This window comes from Xiphias gladius, chromosome 16, assembly GCF_016859285.1.
Source record: "Xiphias gladius isolate SHS-SW01 ecotype Sanya breed wild chromosome 16, ASM1685928v1, whole genome shotgun sequence".
NCBI lineage: Eukaryota > Metazoa > Chordata > Actinopteri > Istiophoriformes > Xiphiidae > Xiphias > Xiphias gladius.
The window spans coordinates 2,227,693-2,241,561 of NC_053415.1; the positions used below are offsets into that span (position 1 = coordinate 2,227,693).

A 13,869-nucleotide genomic window follows, 5' to 3' on the forward strand; every position below is an offset into this window, starting at 1 on the left:
GTCTTCCTCTATTACCCCACTAACAGAACACTAGCAACTTGCCACCTTTTATACACTCATGTTAGGGTGGCTAATGTGCTACTTACTATTACTACTACTTTTGTCAGGCTGGATTTGCTAAACCAGAGCTATAACTTTCAAGGTTTACTGTTGAAACTGTCAGAATCTGATGAAAATGTGTGAAGGAAACATGTCAATGCATGTTATTCAGAGGTTTCATAGTCAGGGGAAGTGGATAACATGATGCAAATTTCTCTGCTCTAAACTCACACTTAGTCTGAGCTAGGATATATTCTGGCAAAACACAAAACATGCTTTCTGTCAATAATGGAGGTTGAGATGTAAATGTCAGGTCACAGAGTGAGCAAGGAAGTACAAGGGTCAAAGCCTGAAAGGTAATGTGTAGTCTTTTCTCTCTTTCTTGCTATTTTCAGTGGAATAAAATAAGAGCGCTGTGTATCTTGGAAAGTGTGGCAGACTGGGGGAGGGAGGCGTGTCACCGGGAAGGTTTAAGCTGCTGTCAGTCAATGTCAGTCCCTGCTATTTAGATTCCAATTACACCTGTCAGCTCAGTCTGAGCCCTCATCTGTTGTTCTCTCTGTCTCTGTGTGTCTGCCTCTTTAAACCCTCTACTTCTGTTCAGCAAGACTATGTGCTCATTCTTTTCCTTTCTTTACTCATCTGTAACCTCTCTCTGTGTCAGCCGGTATTACCGTCTGTTCGATTCTCTACCCCACTCAAATTCTGTATTCACTGCTGCTTCAATCCTCTTCATTTTATATTACCTAACATATCAAGGATGCAGAAGTTTCATTGCCGACAGATTTCAAACAGGGTGAAGGAACACAGCAGAGTGATATTGACAGTTGCGTTGCGTGGCAGCTACCGAGCAAAAACAAGTGGCCTCGGTGACTCTGGTCATTTGCACTGACTGACATAAAAGTATGAAGGCCAGTGCATGGATGTTTGGATGGATGGATGGAAGGAAGAGTTGAATGCAGTTTGAATCGATTGGGGCTGGCCCTTGCATAGAACAGGAGGAACAGGCTTCTCTCTTCTAATTCATCATCAGTTTACCATCAAGGAATGGTAATGGACTGCACTTACACAGCACTTTTCTAATCTTATTGACCACTCAAAGCATTTTACACTACTGCCATATTCACCCATTCACACACATTCATACAGCGCTCTTTCTATACATACTGCGCTTTCTACACACACACACACACACACACACACTCATACACCGATGATACATTGGGGGAATTTCCGGGTTCAGTATCTTGCCCAAGGACACTTTGACATGCGGTCTGGAGGGGCCAGGGATCATACCACCGACCTTCCGGTTAGTGGACGACCTGGTCCATTGAGTCACTGCCACCAAAGGGCAAATCAGGCAACTGTGAAATTTGTTGTAATTTGATTGACAAAAAAGTTATTTGGGAATATGCACCACTAAAGCACAGTATATTTAGTGTACAGTGTACAGAGTGTATTATTACTCTGTCTGAAGGCCCTGTCTTGTGCCGGGGCGAGTCTTCATACCTTTATGATTTAATTTGATGTTGAGCATACATGTTCCATATTCCTGAGTAAATTTTTGATAGCAGGTTCCATTGTGCCCTTGTACCCTGAATTTTCTAAGCTTTGCTGCTAACACACGTCTTATTGAACCTTTATTGAATTTTCTTCTTTTTTTTTAGGTTGCAGGCCTCGCCCTTTTTTTTGCCAGTGCTAGCCATCACTTTTGGCAGTTAAAATGACTAACAGCACCAGTGTCAGATTATATCAGTTGTAGCTAGTTAAAAATATTTCCATGACGGCTAAAATGAAAAGTCTGCTGCCAGGCTAATGTGCTCTCTGGAAGCTGACCAAGCAAACCACCTAGTACCCGTATGATCCTGCTCAACACCCACTGCTTTAAATATTATGATTATCATCTATTATTATATTTAGCTTTGTTAGTACTATTATTCACCTTATTATTATAATTATTAGTTTTATTATTAGTCTCATTATTGTTATGTTGTTGCTATGCCCCTCCCATCCACCCACGCCCTTTTCTCCCTCTCTCTCCCTCTCTCTCTCTCATCGCAGTCGGTTGGGGCAGACGTCCGCCCACCATTAGCTGGGTTCTGTTCAAGGTTTCTACCTGTTTTTCCTGGCCGCTGTCGCCAAGTTCTTGCTCATGGGGGAATGTTGGGTCTCTCTAAATATAACTACAAAGATTATGGTCTATAATTTGGTGCTATATAAATAAAATAAAATTAAATTAAATTGAATTGAATCATTCAAGGGAAAAGAAAGATCACTTTGCAATATCAGTCTATGACTTCAGGTAGACTGTGTGTTGTTGTACTTCAACATGGCCAACAGAATGAGGAGGCTTCTCTGATGAAATTATCCAGCTGATTGTGTCACCTTAACTTCAGTAGACTTCTATGCATATCATTATCAACATTTTGAAGTGAGACTATGTAACTTTGGAAAAAGGAAATAACATATCCTCTCTCATACAAATGAAAATTTAGTTCATAAGCAATTAAATTCACATTTGCTCAATTCAATACATTCAGGAGTTTCGTTATTACAGACTTACATAGTCTGGTATGACAAGTAGTATATAGTGGCTAATGTTTGCCATGTTAGCAAGCTTCAGGCAAATACTGCTGTTTAACAGATATTACTGAGTCAGTGTATTGACCTAATGATTCTTCTCCACTTGTATTACTATTACATCAGTTTTTTTGCATCACGCATTATCCCATATTTAGCACCCACAGCTGCTGTTAAGCAGAAGTTACAGTGTCTCACTTTAGGCTTATCAACATAATAGGTCTGCTTCAGTCGAGTATCTGGAGCCACTACCTTGTGAAAAAAAAGTTATAAAAGTCAGCAAGCTACAGATGTTATTTTACTGTATCATCATATCTGTTCATGTCCTTTTCAGGTCGTAGCTACAGGTTGTGAACATGAATTTTATTGCCCTTCAAAACTGCAATGTGTCGGCCTTCACAGCAAACAAAAGGTGATTGAGGATCTTTGTGTTTTAACTAATTTTAACTTTAGTTTGCTTACAAGTGTTTAAAGCTAGACCTCATCAGATTCAATAAGCATTTCCAAGGGATTCAGATTAAAACTTAAAACAGGATAGTATTCCACCACAGGAGCAGAAACAACAACTGTGAAATATAGTCACAAAGAGTTTATAATAGTAAAAGAGTAAGTTTGTTTGTTTTTATGTATGGATTTTTTTTTGTTTAATTATTTAGTTTTTTTTTTTTTTACCAAAACACAAGAAACTTTTACTCTGGTTGTAATTTTGTGAATCCCCACTCCCATCTATAATTATTATTAATCAGAAATCTAAAATCTACTGTCTTTTCCTGTGTTTTTTTTTTTTTTTTTTTTTTTTTGGACAGAACATAACAGGCATGACAGGATTAACAAAATTGGGCATTACATGCATTGGATCAAAACAAACAAACAAACAAACAAACAAACAAAAAGTAGGTATGTATGCATTAGATTTTTGTGTATTGTGCAGGGCAGCTGACCCCAGGCCCTTGGGAGGAGAAAGGCTGTGCAGAGGGTGCACTCCATCATCCATTCTCCCACCTTAAAGAGCCCCCAGACCCGATGGGAGAAAGCCTGTTCTTGTTGTGGAGAGAGATTTTTCCATCTTTCTTTTTCTTCTCCTTTTATATCTTTGTTTTCCTTTCTTTTCCTTGCCCTCCACCACTTCCTTGAAGGATAAGGTTTTTAATATGATTTGTTTGTATGTATTTTACATAATGTATGTAGCTTAATGTAACTGATGTTGCTGAGCACAATAATACTAATAACAATAATAATGATAATCAAAATAGTAATAATATTAATATAACAAGAAAGAGAGTAGCAGAGAGGGTGGCCACAGAGAGATCAAAATAAGTTAAAAAAAATTTGTTTAACAGTATATCTTACTAGAAGGAAACAGTAAAAGAAACTAACTAAGAATAGGTTTGCTAATCTAGTTTTAAAAGGGATTAGATGTGGGAGAGAGGATGAGAAAAGAGAAATAATGAAGAAAAAGTAGATAGAGTGATAGATAGAAATACAGATCGGAATGATCTAACTATAACCAGGATAAACAGATTAAATGATAAACTAATTGACTAATTGCTCTATTAAGTAGGTAATTAGACTGAGAAAGTCATATATCTGATAATATTACTGATAAGAGTAGCAGTAGCAGTAGTAGCATGAGTTAGAGCAGTAGTGAATAGTGATATTACTAATAGTGGTGGCAATAATAATTATGACAATAATAACAATTATAAGGATAATAATATAAAAAAGGAAGAAAGACCTGAATAGGCATATTGATAATGGCTGAAGTAGTGACATTTGGTATGGTAGTATGGCAAGATCGGATAAATAAGCAATTACGTAAATAAATATAGAAGTAGCAGTAACAAGCAGCGAATAATACAATAAATAATAATACAATATACATATAATAATAATAAGAAGAAGAAGAAGAAGAAAAATAAGAAAATCCTGATAACAGGGATTATATTAAAAGCATATTATGCAGGACCCTTGTTTTTTAAGAAAATCCTGCACAATATACTGGCAATGAAGTTATTATTGTTGTCAACATCGCCACCGATAATAGTGAACGTCAACGACTACAACAGCAAAATTAATCATAACTTTAGTGATAATAACAATGTTAATAAAAGTAAGTAAGACTAATAATGTGTGTGTCTATATTAAAGAGGAGACTAGTTATTATGAAAATTAGAAGAATTGAAACACAGAGACAATAATAGTGGGTGGGTATCAGGAGTGTAGATGAATATTGTGCTGTGTATGTCATTCAGGAAGTAATGCAGTGAGGATTGGCTCCTGGAAAATTATTCCATAGTGGTGTGTATTTACAAGGTGTGTGTTTAGTGCATTATTTTGTGAGCTTTCCACCAAGCTGCAGAGCCATGGCTATGGTATTATTAATGAAAGAATTATGGTGTTTTATGGAGGTGCTGATGAATAGCAGGGTTGATATGTGAAGTTTTTTGAATTGTATTTGTTCAGTATCTAGCCAGGGGTAGCATTGCTCAGTTGGATGGATCCATTTGGTTATTATTTTAGTCAAGTAGTTGTAGACATTTGGTGCATCAAGACCTTTTATAATGTAATCATTTTAATTTTAGGGTTTTGTTTTTACAGTAAAATTTTGTTATTTGTGATGCTAGAGAGTTGAGCCATGCAATGACTGGGAGTCCTGGGATCATTGAAAAAAGATAATTTATTTTGGGTAGTGTTGTCATTCTGGTGATTGTGAGTCTTCCAGTTTATGAGACTGGTAGATTCATCTATCTGTTTGTGTTATCTTCTATTGTTTTGAAATATTGGGTTGAAATTTAGTGCACAAGCTCTGACAGCTTGGGGTACCATAACATACCAAGGTATCTTATGGTGACTGTGGAGGGAGGGATGGGTGGTGGTAGGTCTGCCACATTCCAGCTCTTTTTGGATAGTTGTAAGGGTGTTGATTTTGACCAGTTAATTCAGTAGTTTGAAATGTTAGAGAATCTACTAAATAAGTTACCGGTTTTGTGCAGTGAGATTTGTGGATTCTGTAAATAGAGTAGGAAGTCATCTGCCTATAAACTTATTTTATGGTTTACTGTGGTGGATTGTGCACCTGTGTTGCGACTTTTCCGACAGGCCGCTGCAGCAAGTGGTTCAATGTAAATGGTGAAACGGGAAGGAGAGAGTGGGCATCCTTGTCCCATCCCGCTTTGAAGTATGAAACTTGATGATGTTAACCCGTTAATTGTGACTATGGTCTTTGATGAGTTTTAGTGTTTTGACCCAGTTGATAAACGACTTTCCAAATCCAAATTTGTGTAGAATGGAGAATAAAAATGTGCAGCTAACTCGATCAGAAGCTTTCTCGGCATCTAGTGAAGGTATTATTTTTTCCTCATTATTCCGAGATACCTGATGGATTTTGTTGAATAGTCTAGGTGTGTTATTGTATGCATGTCTTCCTTTAATAAAACCTGTTTGGTCAATAACGAATTATAGGAGTGACAGTTGCAACTCTAGTGGATAATGATTTGCAGATTATTTTTATGTCTGTGTCGATTAGAGATAGAGGGTGACAGCTGGATGGGAGGGTAAGATATTTATCTGGTTTCAGTATTACTGTAATGTGGCTTTGCTGTGTTTTTGGCTATATTTTCTTGTAAAATGTTCACTCAGAGAGAAAGCTAGAAGCTCACTCACATCTGTGTCAGCTGCTGTGTGGTTAATTGAATAGAGAGGTGTGCATGAAGAGGGAAAGCCTGACCTCGTGCTCGCATGGCAATACTTGTGACTCTCTTTTACAGAAAGTAGCTAGGGTTTCTCCAAAACGTTGCTAGATTTGACCCTAGGTGCTTCTGTGACGAAAAGTCGCTAAAGGGGTGTGAAAAGCCAGTAAATCTAGCACCAAAGGCACTATGTTGGCAACACTGCTTGTAAACGCCCCCCCATGATGCAATTGAAACTGTTGGCACCAATTAACTTTGAAAGACCAATGGCCAATGGGTAAACTCCAACACTCGGCTGACCGACCAATGGTGTAATGTCATCTAATGCTTCAGTGCAGTCCTCTGTTATTGTGGGTAGGTCTACATTATGGAGGAATATATTTATATCTCCTTCATTGTCTAATGTATATAATTCACAGTATGAAAAAGTGGGGTTTTTCATGTCTTTTGGAGAGATAAAGGTCTCCCCCACTGAGTTTTTTATAGCTCGAATGATTATGTTCAAAATACTCGCTGCTGAATTAAAAAGTGTTTTTGTATTTGTTATGTCAGACATATTTTATTTCATATTTAGCGAGTTTATTGAGATTTTCTCCTGTGGGAGTTCTTGCATAAGTATTTTCTAGTTCTCTGATTTTTAGTTCTTTTCATATGATCTGTGTTTCTTCTTGTGAGATGAGTATGAGGTTATTTTCACCTGTATTGCTGTTTTTGCGGTTTCCCAGATTAATGTTGATTTGTTATTTGGAGAGTCATGTATGTCCATGAAGGATGCCCACTCTCACCTTTGAAACTTGTCAAAGTTTGGGTCTTTGAGCAATGAGATGCTGAAGCGGAATCTAGGGGGAATTGCTTGCTATGGAGATATAAGGAGATAGGAGCATGATCAGTTATTGTAGTTGAAGGGATTGAGGTATCTGTTTTACCTTGTATGATGGACTTCAAAGACTTCAAAGAAGTCTGTGTGGACGAATGAATGATCTAGTGGTGAGAAATACGAAAATTCCTTTGCTGTTGGATTATTTAGTTGCCGGCTGTCGTCCAAACTCCTCCATATACTGTTTCATTGTCTTGGTGGATCGCCATTTTCAACTCCATTGATAATTTTGGAGTTTGTGAAATTACACAATTATGTTAAGAATCTATGAAAGAAGGGGGCGTCATCTGTGTTTGGCGCCTAAATATTTGCTATGGTCAGTTTGGTTTTGTTGATTGATGTACTGAAGATAATGAATCTGGCATCTGGGTCAGTAATGGTGGAGAAATGAGTCAACAGGATTTTCCTGTGAATCATTATGGACACACCTCTTTGTCTTGAATAATAGGGGGCAGAGAAAACTTGACTGGGTTCTGGTGAATTTAATCTATGAATGTTAGAGTTTGACATTTGGGTTTGTTGGAGTAGACATATATAATTATATATATATATAATTATATAGACATATATAATTGATTTAAGTGATTAAATATTTAATTCCTTTTTTATCTTGGGAGACAATCCCAAGGATTGGGAGCAATGATTAAGGGTTATTAGTAAATTGTGTCCCGGTATGTACTTGCTATGAGTTGCGTGTGTTTGTTTGTGTGTGTTTGTTTGTGTGTGTGTGTGTGTGTGTGTGTGTGTGTGTGTGTGTGTGCACGCTCGTGCATGTTTGTTTTGTGGGAGTAAGTAAGGGTAAAGAATAAGTCTTATATTTACCCACGCTGTCATTAGATGTCATACAGGGGAGATAACAACAAAAAGAACAACAACAAGCATTTGCATATAAACATGGGAAAAAGGATGATACTACACAACAAGGGAGACAAAGATTCAAGGGGTGGTTGTCCACATAAGTGTCCTTGTGGAATGGGGTCTGTTTTGAGCATGGGATTTAGGGGGGATAACGATGGAAGAGATTAATACCAAGTTAATAACAGTTACATGTAACAGTATAAATAGTCAAAAATCTAACAGTTAGCTGTTACCCCACAGTAAAAGCTAAGCAATGTTAAAATATATTTAAAGCAAGTAAGTTCAAGTAGGGCCAGGGATGATGCCATACAGGCCACATATATAAAAGATTTAGGATGGATGGACAGGTGGATGGCAGCCTGGCAGGCAGGAAAATCAATGAGGGATTGGGTATTTTGCTTTATGAATGGATACCTGCCTCCCAAGATAGATAAGTGAATGGACACATGAATGAATGGATGGGAGGGCAAATAAAATGAGCCCTGTGTTGCGGAATGGTTAGCTGGCTGGATGAATAGATAGCTGGACGGATTGATTCAGAGAAGCTGGAGAGGTTGCTCTGCTGAGGGAGAGAAGGCATTAATCAGGAAGGGTGATGGTTTCTGAGTAAATATATCCTGCCCCTCTCCACAGAACTTCCGGGTTCAGAAAAGGCAAGAAGGGGGCTTCATGACAATAAATGAATGAGGCACTAAGTTTTTTTCCATTTTCCTTTCTTTTTACTGTCCCTCTCTCGAACTCGCCATTATATCTTTTTCAGTCCATCATCCATCTGAGGCGCTCTGAGGTGCTTTGTGTGTGTGAAACATGGATGGCCTCCCTACATCCACCGCCCTGTCTGCCAGTTCTTGTTCCAGAGCCATATGGCACCAAGCCGCCTGTCCGTCCACACTGAAAGATCCTGTTGAAAAAACGGTAAGGCCAAAGCAGGGTGAGACGGTATTTGAAGCCTCATGAAATGTCCTGCTCGCACACATATGTAAAAATACCATTGTGAGTGAGGATGAAAGGGGGCGTCAAGGTCCTGATGTGTGTGAATGCCGTTGGGCTCCATCTGTGGCTAATAATGTTTAACACATTGGAGGCCTCTCCAGTGCAGCTTCTGCCACTCCATAAATCACACACATCTGGTCCACTGATTCCCCACTGCTGGATGCTGGTGGCAGGGAAACACACACATGCAAACACACACAAAGAAAAGGCAGAGCCAGTATATACACTCTGAAATTCACTCAGTCAAACACATTCATTTATCACTGCTTAGGTTGACTGAATCTGTATGTGTTGGTGTGTTTGTGCAGGTGTGTAGCCTTTTTGCTTAAATACTGCTGAACTAACCGGCAATGAATACGTTATTCATATGTACACAGTTAATGCACTTTAAATATATGCAAATTAATTTTTAAGCAATTAAGCAATATTCTTTTTTTTTTCTACTACGTTTGACTCGCACCCTTTTTCTGAGAGTCATAACTCAGTAAAACTGAATGCCAAGACATCAAATACCCACTGCTGTAATCACAATCAGACGAACTTACTCTCCAATGGTGGTAGGAGCTCTGATGTTCGTTTCAGGTCAAATGTCATAAATCTGATTTCGTCCCTATATAAATGATGGTCATAACTTTGAATTTTGCCTCATCAGATTCAGATGAGGCTAGCAACTTATTTACCTTGACTTGTTTATGGTGTGGATACGCCAAAAGTAAACAAATAGGGGCTAAAGAGAACGATGAAGTTTAGATTGTTTTAAGCAGTTGTAGAGTGCAGAATGAAGGTGTATGTGTCATGGGTTTTATTTTTTTGTCTCATGATTCGGTGTTGAAGTGTAGCACTATGAAATTCTTATACAACTTGACAGCATATAAAATAAAGTGCTGAAATTAGGGACCATCTTAAAAGTACATGCAAAATGTCCAAGTGAGATTTTCAGATTTTTGTCAGTAGCTTTCTCACTTTGCTATATTTTTTGTCAGAGACACTTCCAGTTTTTGTGAATAATAATAATTATTTTTGTAATATTATAATTATTATTGTGAATTATAACAGTTATTACTTGATTTAATCATGTTATATGGCCCTAATTAGCTATCATTACACATGAAGTAACCCTTTTAAAAGAGCATGCTAAATGGCCAAAGCTTTTCAGATCTATGCTAAGAGCTACCTTTTTTTTTTCTCATTACAGACATTTCAAACAAACTTTATTTTCATTTGGGCCTCCACCCATTATACATACAACCTCCACTTTTTAAAGATAACCCATGCACTAAGGCCATAGCTTTTATTTATTTTTTCTTACTACATATATAGTATAAATCAATCCATTAATCCATTAGTTATATTGCTTATACTTTGACGGATGCAGCGGAGGCTGGAGCCAATCCCAGCTGACATTTGGCGAGAGGCTGGATACACCCTGGGCAGGTCGCCAGTGTATCACAGGACTGACATATAGAGACAATCAACCATTCACGCTCACATTTACGTCGGCAATTTAGAGTAGCCAGTTAACCTAATCCGGTCTTTGGACTGTGGGAGGAAGCTGGAGTACCCGGAAGAAACCGGCACAGGCATGGGGAGAACTTACAAATCCACACAGAAAGGTCCCAGCCAGCTGACAGGTTAAAACCCAGAACCTTCTTGGTGTGAGTCAACAGTGCTGAACACTGTACCACCATGCCGCCGTATTTGGTATAAATGGCAGTGGAAATTACTTAAAAATAGAAAATGTTTCTATACTATTTCCAATAACTTCCATGTAGACCCCACCCATTACCCATGTAAATCTGAATACAGATATTTTTGTGAAACACACATATAGTAGATTTGTATTATCCTCTCATTGAATATGCCACATTCATTGTATTCTATGCATGTTCTTTATATCTAAAGTCCCTCTCCGTTATTGTGTGCAGTAGTCATAGATGCACATCAGCTATGCTCGGTTAGTATTGTCACTTTTTTTTAAATGTATAATTCAGGGCATTCACTCACACAAATAAATAATATTCTGCAGCCAACCCTGCACATTAACTTAGTGATTTATTTATTCTCTACGTCTGTGATTCATACTACAGTATATGAGTAAAAAGCAAAGTAAGTGAAAGTGATGGACAGGTACAGCCTGCTCACCCTGGGAGCATGCAGAAGCTAAAAATGCTTAAACAAGATTAAATCCTTTCACTTGCTTCTTACATGACCTAAATCCTTTTTTAAAGGTGTGTCGTGTATGTTTTGCTGAGCCATGATGCCACCAAGTACATTTTTAAAGCTGTAAACCGGTGTGTATTAGTAAGTACTGCTGTGTCTCCTGCTTGATGTACGCAGGTGATTTGTTGTAAACTGTGTGATAAGCAAATTGCAAAGCACTTTCTCTTCCTCATATTTCAGTTAGCCAAGCCATTTGAAGAACCACAAGAAAAATGTAGTTCTCATGACAGGAGCAATTTGGTCATTGTTGAAGCTGGCTCATTAGCAACAATATTCCCTGTTTAATCTAACATCCTTCAGACGCAGCTCTGTAATAGAAATGTATTCATTGTTTCCCCTAAAATTAGCTCCTTCAATCAATAGTACATCTTAATTTCAGCTGCCTCACCTTCTGATCACAAATCCATTTCACTCATATGTATGTCCAAGACATTGTTTACCGTTAATATAGTTTTAATTTGAATGCCAATAAAAGGGTGAAAACAACCTGTCTGGGGTCCTTGTTTGTAGATGGCTTAATCAATAGCAGCATTGCACTGCCTGCAGAGACAATAGACACATTATTTGGAGCACTCTGTCATAACCCGCAATTTCTCCCTGTGATGAGCACAATAATCACCACCATGTGATGGCTAAGTGGGGCATTCCTGGCCCCCTGACAGCTGCCCACCTGCCTTGATTGATGATATTGTTTTTAAAAAGTGAAAATTGTTGAAGGTTTTTAGTTAGGGGTGAGATGGGGGTGGTCCCCTCTCCCCAAAAAGTCACGTTCCACTGGGAATAAAGCACAGCATTGTGGAAACTAATCCACTTCAGTAAAAGGACTGCCATTCTGTGGTGAGTTTGTGTGTGGGTTAGGATATTAACTGTGTTATGTCCTTGGTAAGGCCAGCAAGGCCGGGCCATCCAATTAATTCAAACCCAGGACCTTTTTGCTTTTAGGTAACAGTCACCACTGCACCACCATTTCATTTCCATTAAAGTAAAATGGTATGGAGCTGATTTGGAGCCAGCTTGATTATTTATCATATGCTAACTATGTATTAGCAACAATGTATTATGTAAAATAATGGATGACTTATACATGATCCTGCTGTACAGTATCTGCTGAGATTCCATGAGACAGCCATATTTGCCACTTATAACTCTTTCTGACTGTATTTTAAAAACTTTTGGGTGGCAGATAAAATTTAAAAAAAATGGTTTGGTGTTATAGTTTTGTCTGGTTAAATTTATGGTGCAAAATGCTATACTGGTAACCTGTTTGCTTATAAACAGCAGCTTAAAGCTGATCTGTAGTCAGAGCCTTTTGCATTCAACTTGGTGAGCCCATGCAGCACTGACATGGTCTTCATCAGCAGATGGAGTTTGCGTAGTTGTCATAGAACCGTAGATGTTCAAATTTTGCATCATTCTGACCAGTTAGAGGACTTTTCATTCACGCTGGAAAGAAAGTTGGGCACAAAAGACATTTCTAACATTCTGTGGAGCATCTGGGCATCCTTATCACTCAACACATTTTTTAAACCACTCAAAACAACCCACAGAGGGTTACCTTCAAACTGAAGTGTGGTTTAAACTCACCATCTAGTTCTTTTCTCCAACACCTTTTTTTTAATTAACTGGGTGTCAAACCAGTTATAGATCCAGAGCCAGCCTTTTTAATAGATGTATTAATCTTGTTCCTAACATTGATAGTAATGCAGTCACCCAAAGATATAGTAGGGCACTGGCCACCAGGCTCTGGTAGGAAATATTTAATTGCTTCCTACTAACTTTGAAAGACTGGACTCTACCTTCTGGAACAGCATCAACAATCTCTAACCAGTTCATAGAGTCTGTCACCAATCCAGAGTCATATAAACATGAACTCCCAGATATTTGTGTTTCTCTTAACCTGGTGGACCCTGTGTCCCCTTGTGCATGTGCTAGTAAAGCAAAATGTCACCAAAACATTGCTAGTGGTCAAAACCTCCATAGGATATCTTTAAAATCAGAACCACCAACAAGTAAAATTTACCCATGGCTGTTTTTCGATTGTATGTAACTGTGTTTCAATAAAATATTCAAGTCGGCCAGTCTTTGACTTTCACTAAAGGTGTGTTATGTAGCACAACTTATTGTCAAAAATTGTCAAGATAAAGCCAGATGTAAAAAAAAAAAATTGCCATTTTTTTTTTTACATCTGAACACAGTGAACACAGTCATTTTCAAATTTTTAATTGTGATAAGCACTAGATAATTTTATATTTAGATAAGCATTCTATGTTGCTATGGCAATGCCTTTTGTCTACTACCGTGCATACATGCACTGTCTCTCTGTCTCTCTCTTCAAGGTTCAGCTGGCCCAGGAGCTGCGCGCTGAGTGGATGGCATCAAAAGAGCCACAGCACGTGGACGTGCCCTTCACAGATGCAGAACAGTGCAGGGAGATTGACCCACACGGTGAAGGTGAAGAACAAACAGAGCAAAACATTCTGTAAATGCCTGAAGCACAGAGATGTAGTTTGTAGAAAATATACAGCCAAGGTGCTGAATGTTTTCCCAAAGTTTGTTTGAGCAATGTTTTTCATGATCCCTGTGATTTTATTTGGTTCCTCTTTAGGTATCTGT

The 13,869-nt window shown here is 38.2% G+C and overlaps 1 long non-coding RNA gene across 1 annotated transcript in view; it reads left to right on the forward strand.

Moving 5' to 3' along the window:
• LOC120801113 overlaps positions 1 to 13,669 on the forward strand; it is a 122,510-nt gene extending 108,841 nt beyond the window's left edge. Inside the window, exons 2-3 of the long non-coding RNA XR_005709055.1 lie at positions 8,804 to 8,958; positions 13,593 to 13,669. This is a non-coding gene — a long non-coding RNA (uncharacterized LOC120801113). The remainder of the gene's footprint in view (positions 1 to 8,803; positions 8,959 to 13,592) is intronic.
• Positions 13,670 to 13,869: the final 200 nt, after the last annotated feature.